Here is a 22,832-nt window from a genome sequence, read left to right as displayed (position 1 = left end):
GTTCTGTGTAAACTGAGGGTCCTGTTCCAATTTTTGCTTTGCCCATTCTGCAAATTTAGCACGCTGATCTGGGTCACCAACCATTCCCATATTATTTAGGTGTATCCATATAAATGGCCCACCCTGTATAGACGTTTTAATACATTATGGCTTTTACAAACATTTATCATCTATTCAAATATGATAAAAGTTTGTGACTGGAGCATCCTTTTTAGATAAACCTACCTGTGTATATTTTGTAATGCTTTGTGTATCACTGCAAGTTGCAATACTGAATAACATTTAGGCATTATCACATCACATAGCTCTGTAGTTTAATGTAGGTATATAATAGAGGTAGGCAATTAGGCAAATCTTTTGACAAATTTTTGAAACAAACTTGATTCACAGAAAATTCACCAAAAATCGAAAGTACTCCAAATCCTCCAGTTGCCCTGAAAGAAATGTATGATGACACTTTGAGGTCTTGTTGATTGTATCCTACCCAGTTTCAAGAACTTTAACGTGAGTATAACCTCAGTAATGTCAAAGTGAGTTTCCTCAACATGTATGGCTAAGGGTAACCAGGCTGCCTGTGGTAGCAAACTATGGGTAACAAACCCAGTAGATCCCAGCAAAACCCAGAAAATTGTAATTTTAACCAAAATTGAAGATAATGGTAAAAAAAATAATGATTGTCGAAGCTATGGGTTTAAACTAAAAACAATTTGCTTTTTTGTGCCCCAATCTTGTGCAGGGGCTAGCTAGTGGAAGACACACCAGCCAATGTCCATAAGATGATCCAAAGAAAATACCATAGTAATTATAGAAGCTATAGATATTTTAAAGAAATGTTAGTCTTTTGAGCCCAATCTTGTGCATGGGCCTGACAGATGTCAGATGTAAATGACCATAGCATACTAATTTTCACCAAAAAGAAGGATGATGGTAAATAAGTAATCATATAAGCAATGGCTTATTTTTAAGCAATGAAAAAATCTATTTGTATGACAACGCAGCCAAATAGCCACCATATCCCCAACAAGCTGCATGATATAATCGGTCATTTCCTTATGTTGCTCATATAGATGCTCCAATATAAATTTCAATACATTGCAACTTCACAAATCAGGATATAATCAGTTGCATTGCTCTGTGGCTGCAAATCCTGAAAGTTGTCCTTGCACGACCAGCTCTACCCTCGCCTACTGTATCCTCACCCATCCCTTGTAGATTGTGAGCACTCGCGGGCAGGGTCCTCTCTCATCCTGTACCAGTCGTGACTTGTATTGTTTAAGATTATTGTGTTTGTATGTATTATGTAAGTGTGGCGCCACTGAGGGTTCAGTTGCCACAGAGGTACTGCACCTCCTCCTGAGGTGTGGTGTCCCACCATCCAGGTGAGTTGGAGGCTCCTAACCACGCTCCAACACTCGCATCCCACACAACATGGTAGTTCAGCAAAGCCACATTGCGGCTCCCTGCTTAGAGTGTAGCAGAGCACCTTTGGTGGCTCCCTGCTTGGAGCACGAAACGTGCTGGGAGGCGGGTGGAGTTTAGAATACATAAAACAGTGGGGTGATTTAGAATTTCAGTCAGTTCGAGGTCAGGGAGTGAGGAAAGAAGATCCCTGGGAGAGGGATGGAGGAAGGAGGTGCTGCAGCAGATCTCAGTGACCTGGGTCTGCTGGCACGGGAAAGGAAAGAAAGAGAAAGACATTGAACAGAAACCTGATCTTCCATAAGAAGGAAAGACTAGTACGGAACGTAGGAGTAAAAGGGAACAGAGGACGTGGGTTAGAGGAAGAACCCTGCCTAGAAGTTCTAAGCGCAAGGCCGGGGCTCGGTCCCCGAGGTTGTATGGACACTAATGGTTCTGCAGCAGACACCGGTGGAGTAGAGGGCTGTAAATGCACTACTCCCATCTAAGACTTGGGGGCACAACAGCAACATTGATAGTGAGCCGGGACTCAGTAGTAAGGAGTCCCCGAAGCAGGCTACAGCTGTCTGCCGTACAAGTAGAGTTCTTGAGAACATCTGTCAGGAGGAACTCCAGTGTAACTCAGTACTAGGAGATCTTCACACTTAAAGGCGCTATAGAGGAGACGTTTAGAAAGGCACATGTTGGCGGAGTGTTGGAAGGGAGCGTCCTATCTTGCCTGGAGGTTGACTGAGTCCCTGACCCGGAGGACACAGCATGGAGGCAGGCAACTGTGTGTACTACAGACTGTGAGTAAAGCTTTGGAACTACAAGCCCTGGTGTCCTCCAGTCATTCCTGCGCCAACACATGTGGTACCGCTACATCTGGGTACTAGCATCTACACTGCCTGCGCCTCTCAGCTACCCCTACATCTACACTGCCCTGGGACTACAGCTCCACCTGTGGGGAGCTTCACCATCTTGGCTGCAACACACCACCAGTCCCAGAGGATCTGCATGCAGCGTCGGCTTAACATCCCCCTTGCCGAACACCACAGGTGGCGTCACAAACTATTCATCAATTCTATTTCATTGTTCTTTCACCCCTTTTGCCATGGAGCCCCAGGGCCACGGACCAGGTCACAGCTTCCGTGACAACTCCCATTGAGATCAACGGGCCCGGTGCTGAGTGCCCCGATAGCCCTGGCGGGAGCTCCATTCTGGCGTCACGAACAGGATGATGAGACCCGATGCCATCGGGTTCTGTGTGCCTAAGATTTGTTGGACTTTAAACTTTTGAGAATGTGCAGAACACCCAATTTGATAGGCTGTGAAATGAATACTAAAAATGGCCGACAGCCTGGAGAAGAAGGGCGTGATCATTTGGGTGGTCCTAAGAAAAGAGCGCGGACTGTCCTGGGCCTCCCCTATCTAAACTTCTATGCGACAGCAACTTGGCCCACCCCCCGAGGGGTTCGTATACTGGTTTGGTATGGAGGAGTTAGAAGAAGATGCCGCCCCCAGAAGGAGGAGCAAAAGCCAGTGGCGGGAAGGAGGAGAACGCCAGAACGCCATGATGGAAAGAGAAAAGAAGTCAGAAGAATGGGGGAGGGCAAGCCACTCGCCCCCAGGCCGCCCCCAGGCCGCCCCTGCGGAGGCTACGACCGCTGATACACCCTCTGCAGCGCCCGCCACCACCTCACAGCAGATATTGCCATTGGATGAGCCCCGTCCGGAGGAGGTATATGAGGGTTCCGGAGCAGAATGGAGGGCCGGGACTGCATCCCCGTCTGGACCGGGTGCGGTTGCACAGGCCTCCACCGACGGCCCCGGCAGAAACCGGCCTTGCCACCGCCCGAATCCAGCTGCGATCGACCCCATCGGCAACCCCGGGAGTTGTGGCTGCCGCCGTCCACTACCAGGTACCGGGACTGGAACCTCACCTGGGAGCACAAGGTATGACCACCGTCCCCGACCTGACCCTAGTCTTTGGAGCGGAACACACAAATAGAAATGGCCCAATTGACCTCCGCCGGCAACCCCAGGCTGCAGTGCTGCCAGCCGAGGTTCCGATGGACACTGAAGAATTGGATTCCGAGGAACCAGCGACAGCGCCGGCTGAGTCACCGATTCTTCTGTGCCATCGGTGGCAGCAGATATGCTGTCTCCGCAGGCAGTTGACATTTCCATGGCCCTTTCCATTACCCCGACCAGTCCCTATCTCACCCTTTGGGAGGCAGAATACATGCACTTGGCAAGCAACCAGCAACAAGATGAAGACACCCAAAGCTTCACCCCTGGAAGCAGTTCCAGTCCAGAAACCCCAGGAGGGGACAATATCTAGTTAAAACGCTCTTCACTTTAACTCTCGTTACCCAGGAGGGTATTTGCACAGTTGTGCTTTGTTTTCCTATTTTTTGTACCAGTTTTCTATTTTTTGGCTATCATGCTCTAGTTTTGTTTTTCCAGTGTTGCCCAGTTGTATTGGCAGCCTTCACACTTGAACTGTGGAGATCATGAACGCTGAATGGTCCAGAACTGTTATTGTACATAGATTGCACCTCTTTAGGTGCTCTCTCTTGGTTTTACATAGGACTCTCTTCGTAAAAGAAGACCTACCTCGTCATAGGGACATTTCCAGACACGATGGCCGGACCAGCGTCTACTTTTGCACTTAATGATAATGCTTAATGTTATTTCCTGAATAGAAACTAGAAAGTATTAGTATACGATGAAAATCCTGATGACAGATTTTATGGAAGTATCTTGAGAAAAAGACATAGTGAATGTTTACAGAACTTTGAATAAAGATGTTGAGGATGTGAATATAGAATCGAAAGTACAGGTGACGAACCAGGTATCCACGGTTGTCATCCTACGTCTAGAAGAGATGGTAGAAAGAGGAAAATGTGAAAGATAGCAGAAAGGAGATGTGCTGCTAGCAAATGTGAATTGATATTGAGTTTGCTTATATAGCACTTTAAATTAGGTAGCATAATTTAAAATTTAGACAGTTAATTTGTTTGTAACGTTCAAGAAACCGTGCCTCCTATATTAGGAAGTTTAGTATAAGACATGTTTATTCAGCATTACAAAATTTTGTATGTTCCTGTATTGTTAACGCTGTTTAACTTGCAGCCCGCGGACGTGCTGTGTTTAACGGGGGGAGTGTGGCGCCCCTGAGGGTTCAGTTGCCACAGAGGTACTGCACCTCCTCCTGAGGTGTGGTGCCCCACCATCCAGGTGAGTTGCAGGCTCCTAACCACGCTCCAACACTCGCATCCCACACAACACGGTAGTTCAGCAAAGTCACATTGCGGCTCCCTGCTTTGAGTGTAGCAGAGCACCTTTGGTGGCTCCCTGCTTGGAGCACGAAACGCGCTGGGAGGCGGGTGGAGTTTAGAATACGTAAAACAGTGGGGAGATTTAGAATTACAGTCAGTTTGAGGTCAGGGAGTGAGGAAAGAAGATCCCTGGGAGAGGGATGAAGGAAGGAGGTGCTGCAGCAGATCTCAGTGACCTGGGTCTGCTGGCACGGGAAAGGAAAGAAAGAGAAAGACATTGAACAGAAACCTGATATTCCATAAGAAGGAAAGACAAGTACGGAACGTAGGAGTAAAAGGAAACAGAGGACGTGGGTTAGAGGAAGAACCCTGCCTAGAAGTTCTAAGTGCAAGGCCGGGGCCCGGTCCCCGAGGTTGTATGGGCACTAATGGTTCTGCAGCAGACACCGGTGGAGTAGTGGGCTGTAAATGCACTATTCCCATCTAAGACTTGGGTGCACAACAGCAACATTGATAGTGAGCCGGGACTCAGGAGTAAGGAGTCCCTGAAGCAGGCTACAGCTGTCTGCCGTACAAGTAGAGTTCTTGGGAACATCTGTCAGGAGGAACTCCAATGTAACTCAGTACTAGGAGATCTTCACACTTAAAGGCGCTATAGAGGAGACGTTCAGAAAGGTATATGTTGGCGGAGTGTTGGAAGGGAGCGTCCTATCTTGCCTGGAGGTCGACTGAGTCCCTGACCCGGAGGACACAGCACGAAGGCAGGCACCTGTGTGCACTACAGACTGTGAGTAAAGCTTTGGAACTATAAGCCCTGGTGTCCTCCAGTCATTCCTGCGCCAACACACGTGGTACCGCTACATCTGGGTACTAGCTTCTACACTGCCTGCACCTCTCAGCTACCCCTACATCTACACTGCCCTGGGACTACAGCTCCACCTGTGGGGAGCTTCACCATCTTGGCTGCAACACACCACCAGTCCCAGAGGATCTGCATACAGCTTCGGCTTAACATCCCCCTTGCCGAACACCACAGGTGGTGTCACGAACTATTCATCAATTCTATTTCATTGTTCTTTCACCCCTTTTGCCATGGAGCCCCAGGGCCACGGACCGGGTCACAGGTCCCGTGATATCTCCCATTGAGATCAACGGGCCCGGTGCCGAGTGCCCCGATAGCCCTGGCGGGTGCTCCATATACCCCTCCTCACATGTAAAGCGTCATGGAATAAATGGCGCTATAATAATAAATAATAATAATAATCCCATAAGAATGGTTGAGATGCCAATATACTCTCCTGTCCATGAGCACCACCTTGTTCAATGTGGTATATTTACTCAAAAATGTTATGTAGTTAAATCGAAGACGGCTGGCATGCAGGAAGCATGTGTAACGTTAGCAAAACGCAGTGCAGCTACAATGTTTCTGGCATTCTCACTTACTAGGTTGCCCAGTTGTAGTTGATGGTGAGCCACCCATTGTAACATTGAATACATTCAATACAAAGGTCTGAACTAGAGTTGAGCGACTTTTGGTTTTTTAGGGTCGCGTTTCGTTTCGTGAAACCCGACTTTTCCAAAAGTCGGGTCGAGCAAGATCGTCCGATTATAGGGAAAAGTCGGGGTCGTCCCGAAACACGAAACCCAATGTAAGTCAATGGGGAATAAAAGTCGGCAGTGAGAGGAGGACAGGAAACACACCTACAGTGCCCATTTGAATGCCAAAAGCATCAATTCTTCTTACTTAAGCTTGTCAACCTTAATTAACTTCATAATACAAGTTACGCACTGAAAAATGGGGGTTATTTGGCTAAAGTTGTGGGGGGGGGAGGGCTGGCTGCAGGTTTTCATGTGCCCTGGGCGAAAGAGCGCCCCTTTAACACATACCACAACTCATCATGCTCCGATACGGCAGATAAATAGCGGTATAGTACAATGAAAAATACCTCACTTTTTACATCTAATGACGAGGCCCATCTATTTCTCCATACAGAATCATTGGTCCCATATAATGTTTGAAACAGTATATGATGAGCTCCACATAATGTTACAGTATATGTTGGTCCCCATGGATGAAGCTCCACTGTCTTATGGGCCCAAATAATGCTCCAAACATAATGGGCCCCATTTCTAATGCTCTAGTGTATAATGGGCCCTGTAAATGCTGCTCCAGTGTCTGATGTCCACCTTTGGAATGTTCCAGTGTATGGTGGGCCCCATCTATCATTCTCCAGAGTATAGTGCTCCCCAAAAATTGCTGTCCCAACATTGAAAACAATCAAATAAGTCTCCTCGCTAGGGAATCCCTGTACTTGTCTGGACAGGTGCTGTAGCTTGCTTAACAGCTCGCCAGCCGTTCTCACGCCCAGTATGGATTGCACGTGATTGCACAAAGGTTAGAAAGGGTACCGTATCCCTGGATAACATGTATGGATAGCGTACACATTCAAAATATATGTCTCAGGAGGCAGGCTCAGACGGTGTCAGGCCCAGTATGGATTGCACGTGATTGCACAAAGGTTAGAAAGGGTACCGTATCCCTGGATAACATGTATGGATAGCGTACACATTCAAAATATATGTCTCAGGAGGCAGGCTCAGACGGTGTCAGGCACAGTATGGATTGCACGTGATTGCACAAAGGTTAGAAAGGGTACCGTATCCCCGGATAACATGTATGGATAGCGTACACATTCAAAATATATGTCTCAGGAGGCAGGCTCAGACGGTGTTAGGCCCAGTATGGATTGCACGTGATTGCACAAAGGTTAGAAAGGGTACCGTATCCCCGGATAACATGAATGGATAGCGTACACATTCAAAATATATGTATCAGGAGGCAGGCTCAGACGGTGTTAGGCCCAGTATGGATTGCACGTGATTGCACAAAGGTTAGAAAGGGTACCGTATCCCCGGATAACATGTATGGATAGCGTACACATTCAAAATATATGTCTCAGGAGGCAGGCTCAGACGGTGTTAGGCCCAGTATGGATTGCACGTGATTCCACAAAGGTTAGAAAGGGTACCGTATCCCTGGATAACATGTATGGATAGCGTACACATTCAAAATATATGTCTCAGGAGGCAGGCTCAGACGGTGTCAGGCCCAGTATGGATTGCATGTGATTGCACAAAGGTTAGAAAGGGTACCGTATCCCTGGATAACATGTATGGATAGCGTACACATTCAAAATATATGTCTCAGGAGGCAGGCTCAGACGGTGTCAGGCACAGTATGGATTGCACGTGATTGCACAAAGGTTAGAAAGGGTACCGTATCCCCGGATAACATGTATGGATAGCGTACACATTCAAAATATATGTCTCAGGAGGCAGGCTCAGACGGTGTCAGGCACAGTATGGATTTGACGGTCCAGATTACACAGCGGAGGAGCAGGGAGAGGTAAAGATTGCAAATGCTGGGGCCCTGCCCAAGCAAGGGGGGCCCACTCGTGGGCGTCGGTACTGGCACTGGGCCCCTCATAGTACAGCGGTGTGTCTGACGGCGGGTGTGCACCACCACCGTCAGAGACACTTGATTGCACTATGAGGGACCCTGTGCCAGTGCCCGCGCCCAAGAGTCGGCCTACCCACCTGTCCAGGGCAACGGCACCCGCACGGTGTCGTGCGGTAGGTGGTGACCCCGGCCATGGGGGGGGAGGCAGCACAGTTAGGGAGTTTTAGAAAGTGGCATATGTTGATGTTGGACATTCAGCTGATGCAAAAGGCGAAATAGGTGAAGTACCAGGAAGAGGTGGACCAAAGCAAGCCATTTTTCTGTCACCCTATGTGTCATCAGGGGAAGGTGGGACAAAATCCTTGGAAACCCATGCGTGGTTCATTTTAATGAAGGTTAGATCATCCACATTTTGGGTTGACAGACGGGTCCTTTTTTCTGTCAGGATTGATCCAGCTGCACTGAAGACTCTTTCCGATAGCACACTTGCAGCTGGGCAAGCGAGCTCCTGTAAGGCATATTGGGCCAATTCAGGCCAGGTGTCCAGTTTAGCGGCCCAATAGTCAAAGGGGAATGACCTGTGTGGGAGAACATCGATATGGGAGGAAAAGTAGTTTGTAACCATAGTTGACAACTGCTGTCTCCTGTCACTTTCCATCGATGCAGTATTACCAGTTGTGTGAGCGGTATTTGAAAAATCAGTCCACAACATTGTCATGAAACCCCTGTCTCCAACGCCACTTCTGCTGTGTGCACCACGAACACCTCTGCCAAGCTGCCCCCGGCCCGTACGGCTCGTGTGAGAACCATCACCGCTGCTGTGTGCTGGGAATGCCTCAAGCAACCGATTTACCAGAGTTGCTTGTTTATTAGCCAATATTAGGTCAAGGTTCTCCTGTGGCATGATGTTTTGTAATTTGCCTTTATAGCGTGGATCCAGGATGCTGGCCAACCAGTAGTCGTCATCGTTCATCATTTTGGCAATGCGGGGGTCCCTTTTTAGGATCCGCAAGGCATAATCTGACATGTGGGCCAATGTTCCCGGTGTCAATGATGCACTGCGAGTGCTGGGTGGAGGAGCACTTTCTGGCAAATCCACATCCCTCCAGTCACGCACAAACCCTGTACCAGACCTTGCCACACCAACATTTTCACTTGCCCTACGAGATGCATCCTCCTCCCCTAAGTAATCATCCCCATCATCCTCCTCCTCCTCCTCTTCTTCCTCCACCTCGTCCAGGAGAGGTCCCTGAGCAGACAATGGCTGAATGTCATCAAGGATTCCCTCCTCCTCTTCCTCCTCATCAACATTGGCTGCAGACGCCTGCTCCTTAAGGTGCGTCAAAGTTTGCATGAGCAGACGCATAAGTGGGATGCTCATGCTTAGGATGGCGTCGTCTGCGCTTACCAGCCGTGTGCATTCCTCAAAACACTGAAGGACTTTACAAAGGTCTTTCAGCTTCGACCACTGCACGCCTGTCAACTCCATGTCTGCTCTCAAAGTGCCTGGCCGTGTATCCTCCCACAAATGCATTATGGCCTGCCTCTGCTCGCACAGCCGCTCCACCAAGTGCAGGGTGGAGTTCCACCTTGTTGCAATGTCGATAATGAGGCGGTGGTTGGGAAGGTGGAGCAATCGCTGCAGCTTCTGCATACGAACGGAGTGTACAGGCGACCGGCGGATGTGCGCGCACAGTCTTCGCACCTTCTGGAGCAGGGCTGTTAACTCCGGATAATTTTTGAGGAAGCACTGCACCACCAGGTTCAAGGTGTGAGCCAAGCAAGGTATGTGGCTGAGTTTTGAAAGGGCTATGGCTGCCACAAAATTACGGCCGTTATCACTAACTACCTTGCCTGCCTCAAGATGTACACTGCCCAGCCATGACTCAGTTTGTCGCTTCAAGTACTCGGTCAGCACCTCGGCGGTGTGTCTGTCGCCCAAACACATCATCTGCAACACAGCCTGCTGACGCTTTCCACTAGCTGCTCGATAGGGGGACACATCGTGTGCAACAGTGGCAGCTGCAGATGGAGTGCTCGTACGACTGCGCTCTGTGGACGAGCTTTCGCTTCTGGAGGATGAGGAGGAGGAGGGTCGAACGCCTACAGCCAACTGTTTCCTATACCGTGGGCTAGGCAGCACTGTCCCACCACCGCTGTCCCCTGTGGACCCTGCATCCACCACATTAACCCAGTGCGCAGTGATGGACACGTAACGGCCCTGGCCATGCCGACTGGACCATGCATCAGTTGTGAGGTGCACCTTTCCGCTAAATGACTGCTTGAGTGCATGGACAATGCGGTCTTTCACATGATGGTGGAGGGCTGGGATGGCTTTGCGAGAGAAGAAGTGGCGACTGGGTAGGTCATAGCGTGGTACTTCATAGGCCATGAGTTCGCGGAAAGCTGTGCTTTCCACCAACCGAAAGGGCATCATCTCAAACGAGATTAGTTTGGCAATGTGGGCGTTCAAACCCAGTGTACGCGGATGAGAGACTGAGTACTTTCTTGACCTACTCATAGTGTCTGGGAGGGTGAGCTGGACTTGAGAGCTGCATATGGTGGAAGTAGCGGTGGACAGGGCGGACTGAGAGAGGGTTGATGATGGTGATGGAGTTGGTGTTCTTTCTGATGGCCTAGAATCAGTCTTTTGTTGATATAACAGTGGGATTCCCTGACTGCTGTGGTCTTGCAACGACACCTCAACATTTGCTGCTGTGCTAACCGGTGGGCTTACAGTGGGGGAAACAATGTAGCGTTGCTGACTACCTTCGTTGTGATCAGTTGCACATGTGGCACTTTAGGTTTGGTGTTGTGTCCACGCTTGCAAGTGCATGCTGGTTAAATGTCTAAGCATGCAACTGGTATTCAAATTTTTCAGATTTTTCCCTCGGCTAAAGGTCTTTGCGCACTTCTTACAGATAACCTTGGCCTGATCATGAGGATTTTGTTCAAAAAAGTGCCACACTGCACTCTTCCTACTTTGGCAGACATTTTGCGGCCTAGCACGCTGTGATCTTTTGACCCTCTGGACAAGCTGTCCAGCAACTCTTCTGATGTTTGGAACCTGTCTTTGGAGTGCTTCGGGCCTGCCAGATAACAGCTGTTGCGATGTCGATGTCTGCTGTGGATGCTCCTCATCTGAGCTATTGGAAGCAGCACCCTCTTCCCCCAATGGATGCCAATCTGGGTCAACAACTGGGTCATCCATCACCTCCTCTTCTATGTCATGTGCACCTTTCTCTGTGTCACCGTGTATGGTGGTATAGTGTGCGGGAAGGGGCACCTGAGTCTCATCAGGGTCAAAATCTGGCTCTGTACACTGCGAGGACAATGTAGTGCTCTGAGTGAATGTACCAGCAGAATCATCCATCAGCGGCTGTGCATCAGTGCACTCCATGTCAGATTCATCTTGGCCTGGGTAATTCACCATTTCACTTGATAATCCAGGCATGGTATGTGAAAACAGCTCCATGGAGTAATCAGTAGTATGGCCTGCGTCATCCTTCAATCTTGGTTGGGGTGAAGGACACAAGGAAAGGTGTGGTTCATGAACATGAGCCTCCAATGACGACTCAGTGCTTTTACTTTTTACAACTGAAGAAGAGGAGGCGATAGAGCTGGAGGCTGAGTCAGCAATGTAAGACAAAACTTTTTCCTGATGCTCTGCCTTTAAAAGCGGTTTGCCAACTCCTAGAAAACTAAGCGTTCGAGGCCTTATGTAGCCAGACGATGACGCAGGGTCAGCACCTCCTGCATTCGGTCCTATTTTGCTCTTGCCACTACCATCAGATCCACCACCAACACCATCATTACCAGCTGCCAACCCCCGCCCAATTCCACGGCCTCTTCCACCAGCCTTCCTCATTTTTGGTAGAAATGTAGACAAAATCCAACAAACTATATAGTAATGTAAAACAAGGTACAAGGTGTCTATAGGACAGGGGAGATTTAGAATTTCTGCACACACTTGTGGACAGTGGACACTTTTGGATTGTGTGAGGCCCACTGATATCTGAGCGCTATGTGACAGGCTCGATGGCACAGCTGCCTGTGACCAAAGTGATGAGAGGATAATGGAGATTTTGAATCTCTGCGCACACTTTTGGACACTGGACACTTGTGGATTGTGTGAGGCCCACTGATATCTGAGCGCTATGTGACAGGCTCGATGGCACAGCTGCCTGTGACCAAAGTGATGAGAGGATAATGGAGATTTTGAATCTCTGCGCACACTTTTGGACACTGGACACTTGTGGATTCTGTGAGGCCCACTGATATCTGAGCGCTATGTGACACGCTCGATGGCACAGCTGCCTGTGACCAAAGTGACGAGAGGATAATGGAGATTTTGAATCTCTGCGCACACTTTTGGACACTGGACACTTGTGGATTGTGTGAGGCCCACTGATATCTGAGCGCTATGTGACACGCTCGATGGCACAGCTGCCTGTGACCAAAGTGACGAGAGGATAATGGAGATTTTGAATCTCTGCGCACACTTTTGGACACTGGACACTTGTGGATTGTGTGAGACCCACTGATATCTGAGCGCTATGTGACATGCTCGATGGCACAGCTGCCTGTGACCAAAGTGACGAGAGGATAATGGAGATTTTGAATCTCTGCGCACACTTTTGGACACTGGACACTTGTGGATTGTGTGAGGCCCACTGATATCTGAGCGCTATGTGACACGCTCGATGGCACAGCTGCCTGTGACCAAAGTGACGAGAGGATAATGTAGATTTTGAATCTCTGCGCACACTTTTGGACACTGGACACTTGTGGATTGTGTGAGGCCCACTGATATCTGAGCGCTATGTGACACGCTCGATGGCACAGCTGCCTGTGACCAAAGTGACGAGAGGATAATGTAGATTTTGAATCTCTGCGCACACTTTTGGACACTGGACACTTGTGGATTGTGTGAGGCCCACTGATATCTGAGCGCTATGTGACACGCTCGATGGCACAGCTGCCTGTGACCAAAGTGACGAGAGGATAATGGAGATTTTGAATCTCTGCGCACACTTTTGGACACTGGACACTTGTGGATTGTGTGAGGCCCACTGATATCTGAGCGCTATGTGACAGGCTCGATGGCACAGCTGTGACCAAAGTGACGAGAGGATAATGGAGATTTTGAATCTCTGCGCACACTTTTGGACACTGGACACTTGTGGATTGTGTGAGGCCCACTGATATCTGAGCGCTATGTGACAGGCTCGATGGCACAGCTGCCTGTGTCAAAAGTGACGAGAGGATAATGGAGATTTTGAATCTCTGCGCACACTTTTGGACACTGGACACTTGTGGATTGTGTGAGGCCCACTGATATCTGAGCGCTATGTGACAGGCTCGATGGCACAGCTGTGACCAAAGTGACGAGAGGATAATGTAGATTTTGAATCTCTGCGCACACTTTTGGACACTGGACACTTGTGGATTGTGTGAGGCCCACTGATATCTGAGCGCTATGTGACACGCTCGATGGCACAGCTGCCTGTGACCAAAGTGACGAGAGGATAATGGAGATTTTGAATCTCTGCGCACACTTTTGGACACTGGACACTTGTGGATTGTGTGAGGCCCACTGATATCTGAGCGCTATGTGACAGGCTCGATGGCACAGCTGCCTGTGACCAAAGTGACAAGAGGATAATGGAGATTTTGAATCTCTGCGCACACTTTTGGACACTTGTGGATTGTGTGAGGCCCACTGATATCTGAGCGCTATGTGACACGCTCGATGGCACAGCTGCCTGTGACCAAAGTGACGAGAGGATAATGGAGATTTTGAATCTCTGCGCACACTTTTGGACACTGGACACTTGTGGATTGTGTGATGCCCACTGATATCTGAGCGCTATGTGACAGGCTCGATGGCACAGCTGTGACAAAAGTGACTAGAGGATAAGGGAGATTGGATTGCTTTTAAAAAAGCAGTTTGCGGAGCAGTGGGTAAACAGCAATGCCAGCGTGTCAGGAAGCCTTAAAAGGCAGCCCAACAACCAACACCACTGATACACCACAATATAGCCTCCCCTTGCACTGCACACACAGTGACTTGTGTGTTGTGCAGGCCAAATCGCTAGCAGCAGAAGCAGTTTTTTTGTCTTCTTCCCTGCCTAACGCTCTCCCTACAGAATCAGCAGCAACCTCTCCCTATACTAAGATCGGCAGAAGTAAGATGGCGGTCGGCGTGCACGCACTTTTATACCCCCTGTGACACCCACCAAAGCAAGCCAATCACTTGCATGCCCTTCTGAAAGATGGTGGTGACCCGTGCCTAGGTCATCACGTTGCCCACAGTGTCCGTGGATCCTGATTGGCTGAAAAAGAGCGCAAAACAAACTTTTGAAACGCGACTTTGGCGCGTAAGTCGCCGACCTCGTGGCCGACCTCATCCTAGGGTCGGGTTTCGTTTCATGAAACCCGACTTTGCCAAAAGTCGGCGACTTTTGAATTTTTTCGACCCGTTTCGCTCAACTCTAGTCTGAACTTTTGCAGTTGAAAATGGGGAACTGTCCATTAAGCAGGATGTAAAGAATGAGCATAAGTGCCACCTGATATTGGAACCAGATGTAGTGCCCAACCATGATGGTGTCACTACCTGGCCTGCTGGCGGTAGTGAATTGTGGCCATTCAAAATATTGACCCCATGTTCCTGGTTGTTGATGGTTAGTATATCTTGCAACACAATGGTTATTCCAACGAGTAGCCCAGGGTCCCTGCTATATAAAAGTACAAAGAAGGGATGGTTTCCTTCTTGAAATAATGTCGGCAAGGTATTCCTCATCAAAGCTCTGCTCAAGCTATCATTTTAAAAAGCAATAGAATCAACACTGAAAATCAGCAATTGTGGTGAACTTGGCTATCTGGGAGTTGAATTTTCACATAAATGTATGAATGAACACATATTGATATTTGCTGGCCACACATATGGATAATTGATGATGCAACAAAGGAAGAGGAGGAAGCGTGTGAAAAGCAGTAGATGATAATGATAGTAATAGTGACAATGACCAGCGCTACTCGCAGATGCCGCCTGGCTACCAGAAAGATGATCATGAAGAAGAGGAGCATTGAGCCTTGTTCATATTGCTGGTCAGGTTGATTTTTGCATGCGATCAGGTGATGCCATTTCATATGCTGATGGAGAGCCTTAGTTCCTGATCGACTAATGCTGGGATATCCACACCTGATTTTGTGGCTACAGAGCCTGTACACTGCAAAAGAATTACCAAATCCAAGATAATGGTATATACAGTCGGTGAAAATGTATTCAACGGTTCAATTTTCTAAGTAAATATGTTTCTAAAGGTTCTATTGACATGAAATTCTCACCAGATGTCGATAACAACCCATTCAATGCACACAGGCAAATAAATCAAACCATAATGTCCATAAATTAAGCTACAGTATGTGTAATAATGCGAAATGACACAGGGAAAAAGTATTGAACACGCTTAGTGAAATTTAGCAAATACTTTGTACAAAAGTCTTTGTTGGTGATGACAGTTTCAAGATGCCTCCTGTATGGAGAAACTAGCCGCATGCATTGCTAAGGTGTGATTTTATCCTATTCTTCTGTAAGGGGGTGAAACACAGGAAGATGCAGGGGGGTTGCCTCCTCTACTCCATGCCCAGAACTATTGAGCAGCACAGCAGGTTCCCCGGGGGACAGACAAAAGTTCGGGGACAGGAAGGAAGCCAGGCAGAGAGCGGGAAAAGTGCGTGCACAGTCCTCAGAGCAGCGTGGGCAGCGGTCAGAACAAGACGCAGACACAGACCGGGGGACAGAGAAAGCTCCAGTTCAGAAGACAAAGACCGGGGGACCGCACAGAGAGACTGCAGCCCGTGACTACGTGGAGCTGGAGTCTGCAGTGACAGTTGAGATGTGTCCTGACCCCCGTGCAGAGACTGTGCCTCGTGCAGAGACAGTGTCCCATGCAAAGGCAGTGACCCGTACAGAGGTAGTGATCCCTGCTGCCCGCGGTGTCAGTGCAGAGCCCCTGATTTATGTGGAGAGACTTGATTGCAGCCGGAGTTACGCTTCCCCAGGAGTAGGGTTTGAGCGAAGGATTCAGAGCAGAGGGGACCCCGCTTTCCTCGTATCCCCTCTGATAACAGCCCCTGAGACCCCTTTTGGGGACGATGAAAGACCACAGAGTACAGAGAGACTTGAGACGACAAATGACGCTGGTGATCGGTGCCACCGTGGGAAAAGTTCGACCCTACAAGCAAGTCCCCCTTCAGACTGATAAGTTCTTTCACAGAAAACATCGTTTAATACTGTCTATGCTTCTTGCCTGTTTTGAGAACTTGTTTTCACATTTCCAATACTCGCACTCTTATATTGCCAGTGTTAATCCCTGTAAATAAACCCCCCTTTAACTGTTGGTCCGTTTGTTCCGTGGTGACACAACAAACACCTGCACTTTATTACACTTCCACACAAGCACTCTGCAAATCCTGACGGTTATGTGGCCTTCTTCTATGAACTCTGAGTTTTAGTTCTTTCCATAAATGTTCTATTAGATTCAAGTCAGGTGATTGGCTGGGCCATTCTAGCAGCTTTATTTTCTTTCTCTGAAACCAATTGAGAATTTACTTGGCTCTGTGCTTGGGACCATTGTCTTGTTGAAATGTCCACCCCAGTTTCATCTTCATCATCCTGGTAGATGGCAGCAGATTTTTATCAAGAATGTCTCGGTAAACTTATCCATTCATCCTTCCTTCAATTACATAATGTTTGCCAGTGCTGTATGCTGAAAAACTGCCCTACACCATGAGGTTCCCACCTCCAAACTTCACTGTTGGTATGATGTCTTTTGGGTGATATGCAGTGCTTTTAGGCCTCCAAGCATTGTGTGTATTATGGCATCCAAAGGGTTTAGTTTCGGTCTCATCTGAAGAGACTATACTCTCCTAGTATTTCACAGGCTTGTCAAAATGTTTTTGAGCAAACTTTAAACACGCTTGAACATGCTTTTTGTTAAGGAATGGAGTCTTACATGCTGAGCGTGCATACAGCCCATGGAGGTTGAGTGCATTACTTATCGTTCTCTTTGAAACAATTGTACCTGCTGATTCCAGGGCTTTCTGTAGCTATCAACAGGTGGTCCTTGGCTCTTGGACAACTCTGACGATAATTCTTTTTAATCCTGTGTCTCTCCACTTCTGGATTATGACCCCAATAGTGCTTACTGGAAGCTTCAGTAGTTTAAAATTCTTCTGGAATCAATGCCATCAGTATGTTTTGCCACAATAAGGTTGCAAAGGTCTTGTGACAACTCACTGTTTTTTCTCTTGGTAATAAGACACTTTTTTATATGCCATCAGTTGAACCAGCTGATATTATTTTTCACTAAGTGGCAGGATTGCTTTCTAATTACAAATAAATTTCAGCTGGTGTCATGACTTTCCATGGCTTTTTGCACTTCTTTTTCTTCAATTGTTCAATACTTTTTTACTTTCCCTTGGAGTCTAGAAAGGGAAGAGGTGGGGGGAGGAAAAAGGGGAGCGCTATCTAAGCATAGTGAATGTATGATATTTGATGCAGTGAACTGTTGTGAGTTCATTTTCCCCTTCACCATTGAGGTCTGATGAACTCCCTCTTCTGGTGAAGGAAGGTAGTGAGGCTGATTACCAAGCACCTGGGCAGGATGATGATGACTGGGTGACGGGAATTACTGACTGGATATAAGGCAGCCGACGCCCTTCTGCCTTGCTGGTGACCTCTCTGAGGGATTCTAGGAGACCAGTCTGATTCCTGCTCCTCAAAAGCTAAGTTTTCAGCTCTACATTTTGCATTTGTGTTTTGGTTTTGTTTTGCATTGTTTTCCTTGATTTCTGCCTTTCCCTGCTGGGGTGAGCTGAATTCCTTTTTGCTCTGTCTTCAGAAAATACCTGAGTACTGATATAGTCTTTTTGAAGCCTAGCGTCTTCAGGGCTTTTTTCCCTATCAGCTGTTGGCTCTTGTTTTGATAGGGTTTTGGCGGATTACAGACAGCAGCTTTTCTATCCTGTCCTATCTAGTTAGCTTGGGCCCCATCATTTGCTCAGTCTATCTTTCTATCTGTGTGAGTGTTTTTTCATCTTGCTTCACCGTCATTATATGTTGGGGGCTGCCTATTGCTTTGGGGTCTGCTCTGGGGCAGTTTAGATTCCCCTTTCTGTCTTTAGGCTATGTAGTTCTCCGGCTGTGATCGAGGGGTCTAGGGCACCATAGGAACCCCCCACGGCTACTGCTAGTTGTTGTTGATAGGTTCAGGGGTCTGCAATCCGATAGCTGCCAACTTCTCTGGTTTTCTGGACTTAGCTAGTATTTCTGTTTTTGCCTCCTACGGTGACTCATTCATAACAGTGAACTCTGTGACAGCTAAAGGGCACTGTGTGGGCTTCCCAGGACATGCATGCAGGCATTTCCTTTATTGTGATGGGGAAATTATAAACGGCAGGATTGTAAATGGCCGATATGTATCACAGGGTGGGTGGCCCTGTGATGGAAGCTGGAACATGTATTGATCAGCAGAGGTTACTGCTGATGGTTTCTGTTTTACAATAGGGAAGCTTCCAGGTGACTTGGTGAGATGGGTGGAACCAGTCACCTACAAACCCACCCAGGGGTGTGTGTCTGAACGCCCAAAGTAAAGCCTGTGTGTGTGTGTGTGGCTGAGTGTGTTAAAAAGACCTGCAGTGAGGTCATGACCATGTGATCTTTACCTCAGCTGTGGGCGTGGTTATGTACCATATAATGTGCCTGAGGTGGGTCACATGGAGAGAGAGTGTGTACCTGAATGGTTCAGGGTGCAAGGTCCTGGAGGGTCAGTGTTGGGAGATCCTGGGGTAGGATCGGATCCCTGGAGCACGTGCTGCGACCTTGGACCTGGTGACGCCGGTGTGTTGGGAGATCCTGGGAGTAGGATCGGATCCCTGAATAGCACCCGGTGAGGCGTGAGTGTTGGACGGTCTCGGGAGGGGCAGACGTCCTGAATAGCACCCACTGAGACCCTGGACCTGGTGAGACGAGTGTGTTGGGAGATCCTGGGAGTAGGATCGGATCCCTGAATAGCACCCGGTGAGGCCTGTGTGTTGGACGGTCCCCGGAGGGGACAGACGTCCTGAATAGCACCCAGAGTTGCCACATGTGTGCAGAGTCATAGGAGGCACTGCATTGGGGGAGCTAATATCTGTCTGTGGATCTGGACTGTCAGGTGGCCTGGTGAGCAAGGCGTTGTCCAGGACGGTGATCCCAGTTCGGCAGCTTCCCTGGGAAAGAGAGAATTGACAAATAGTGTTGAGCATTCCGATACCGCAAGTATCGGGTATCGGCCGATACTTGCTGTATCGGAATTCCGATACCGACTTCCGATATTTTTTCAATATCGGAATTCGGCATCGGAATCGGAAGTTCAGTTGATTGACGGCCTGACGTCATCATGATGCGCAGTGTGTGCGCATCATGATGCGCCGTCATTTCGGGCCTTCCGGGGGTCTCTGCCGGCCTGCCGGGGGGCTGTGCCGGCCTGCCGGGGGGCTGTGCCGGCCTGCCGGGGGGCTGTGCCGGCCTGCCCGGGGTCTGTACCGGCCTGCCGGGGGGCTGTGCCGGCCTGCCGGTGGTCTGTGCACCCTGTGGGGGTCTGTACCGGCCTGCCGGGGGGCTGTGCCGGCCTGCCGGGGGGCTGTGCTGATGTCCGGGGGTCTGTGCAAGCATCGTCCGATGGGACTACAAGTCCCATCGGGCGATGCCTGCTACCATGACAGTGATTGACACATTAGCCAATGATGGGACAGTAGTAGTCCCATCATCCGGCTAATGTGTTAAATGTTAAAAAAAAAAAAAAAAAAAATACTACATGCATGCTACATACATACTACATGCATGCTACATATATACTACATACATACTACATATATACTACATACATACTACATACATGCTACATACATACTGCATGCTACATACATACTACATACATACATACTACATACATACTACATACATGCTACATACTGCATGCTACATACATACTACATACATACTACATGCATGCTACATACATACTACATATATACTACATACATACTACATACATGCTACATACTGCATGCTACATACATACTACATACATACTACATGCATACTACATATATACTACATACATACTACATACATGCTGCATGCTACATATATACTACATGCTACATACATACTACATGCATGCTACATACATACTACATATATACTACATGCATGCTACATACATACTACATACTACATATATACTACATACATACTACATATATACTACATACATACTGCATGCTACATACATGCTACATACATACTACATACATACTACATACATACTACATGCATGCTACATGCATGCTACATACATACTACATGCATGCTACATACATACCACATACATACTACATGCTACATACATTCATACAATACATACATAGACATACAGTACATATAACATAGAGTAACATACTTACCAATACTTGTCACATTGTTCCCCGAAGCCATTGTCTATTCCGGGATAAATATTAACATAACAAACCACAAAAATACTCACCCACGATCCGAAGCAGTCCACGAGTGTGTCCCACGACGATCTTGGGTAGAGAACTGCAGCATCAGATGATGCTGCCGTTCTCTACGGGCTGCAGGAATCCAATGACGGAAGGTAGGTATCCTTCCGCACTGTATTCCTCCGCCACTTAAAAAAAAAAAAAGTCCCTAGTCTCACTTTATGCCATTGCTGTGTGGGAATTTCCCACACAGCAATGGCATAAAGTGAGACTAGGGACTTTTTTTTTTTTTAAGTGGCGGAGGAATACAGTGCGGAAGGATACCTACCTTCCGTCATTGGATTCCTGCAGCCCGTAGAGAACGGCAGCATCATCTGATGCTGCAGTTCTCTACCCAAGATCGTCGTGGGACACACTCGTGGACTGCTTCGGATCGTGGGTGAGTATTTTTGTGGTTTGTTATGTTAATATTTATCCCGGAATAGACAATGGCTTCGGGGAACAATGTGACAAGTATTGGTAAGTATGTTACTCTATGTTATATGTACTGTATGTCTATGTATGTATTGTATGAATGTATTGTATGTATGTAGTATATATGTGGTATGTATGTAGCATGTAGTATGTATGTGGTATGTATGTAGCATGCATGTAGTATGTATGTAGCATGCATGTAGTATGTATGTAGTATGTATGTAGTATATATGTAGTATGTAGTATGAATGTAGTATATATGTAGTATGTATGTAGCATGTAGTATGTAGCATGCATGTAGTATATATGTAGTATGTATGTAGTATGTATGTAGCATGCATGTAGTATATATGTAGTATGTAGCATGTAGTATGTATGTAGCATGCATGTAGTATGTAGCATGTAGTATGTATGTAGCATGTAGTATGTATGTGGTATGTATGTAGCATGCATGTAGTATGTATGTAGTATGTATGTAGTATGTATGTAGTATGTATGTAGTATGTATGTAGTATATATGTAGTATGTAGTATGAATGTAGTATATATGTAGTATGTATGTAGCATGTAGTATGTAGCATGCATGTAGTATATATGTAGTATGTATGTAGCATGTAGTATGTAGCATGCATGTAGTATATATGTAGTATGTATGTAGTATGTATGTAGCATGCATGTAGTATATATGTAGTATGTAGCATGTAGTATGTATGTAGCATGCATGTAGTATGTAGCATGTAGTATGTATGTAGCATGCATGTAGTATATATGTAGTATGTATGTAGTATGTATGTAGCATGCATGTAGTATGTATGTAGCATGTAGTATGTAGCATGCATGTAGTATATATGTAGTATGTAGCATGTAGTATGTATGTAGCATGCATGTAGTATATATGTGTTATGTATGTAGCATGTAGCATGCATGTAGTATGTATGTAGTATATATGTGGTATGTATGTAGCATGCAGTATGTATGTAGCATGCATGTAGTATATATGTAGTATGTATGTTGCATGTAGTATTTATGTAGTATGAATGTAGCATGTATGTAGTATGTAGTATGAATGTAGCATGTAGTATGTATGTAGTATGTATGTAGTATTTTTTTTTTTTTTTACATTTAACACATTAGCCGGATGATGGGACTACTACTGTCCCATCATTGGCTAATGTGTCAATCACTGTCATGGTAGCAGGCATCGCCCGATGGGACTTGTAGTCCCATCGGACGATGCCTGCACAGACCCCCGGAGCCTGCACAGACCACCGGCAGGCCGGCACAGCCCCCCGGCAGGCCGGCACAGCCCCCCGGAGCCTGCACAGCCCCCCGGCAGGCCGGCACAGCCCCCCGGCAGGCCGGCACAGCCCCCCGGAGCCTGCACAGCCCCCCGGCAGGCCGGCACAGCCCCCCGGCAGGCCGGCACAGCCCCCCGGAGCCTGCACAGCCCCCCGGCAGGCCGGCACAGCCCCCCGGCAGGCCGGCACAGCCCCCCGGAGCCTGCACAGACCACCGGCAGGCCGGCACAGACCACCGGAGCCTGCACAGACCCCCTGGCAGGCCGGCACAGCCCCCCGAAAGGCCAGTACAGACCCCAGAGAGGCTGTACAAGGGCAGGAAAGGGTTTTTCTTATTCCGATACCGGAAGTCCCATAGACTTGAATG

At 47.7% G+C, this 22,832-nt stretch overlaps 1 protein-coding gene across 3 annotated transcripts in view; it reads right to left on the bottom strand.

The window, feature by feature from the left end:
• The window catches only part of EPN3 (epsin 3), a 97,535-nt gene that overhangs the window by 19,443 nt on the left and 55,260 nt on the right, over positions 1 to 22,832 (bottom strand). The gene's annotated exons all lie outside the window — the stretch shown is intronic.

Source organism: Dendrobates tinctorius, unplaced genomic scaffold (genome assembly GCF_039654945.1).
Source record: "Dendrobates tinctorius isolate UK_male_01 unplaced genomic scaffold, ASM3965494v1 ptg000103l, whole genome shotgun sequence".
Taxonomy (NCBI): domain Eukaryota; kingdom Metazoa; phylum Chordata; class Amphibia; order Anura; family Dendrobatidae; genus Dendrobates; species Dendrobates tinctorius.
The sequence above is the reverse complement of the archived record's forward strand: the minus strand, read 5'-3'. Positions and strand labels throughout refer to the sequence as shown.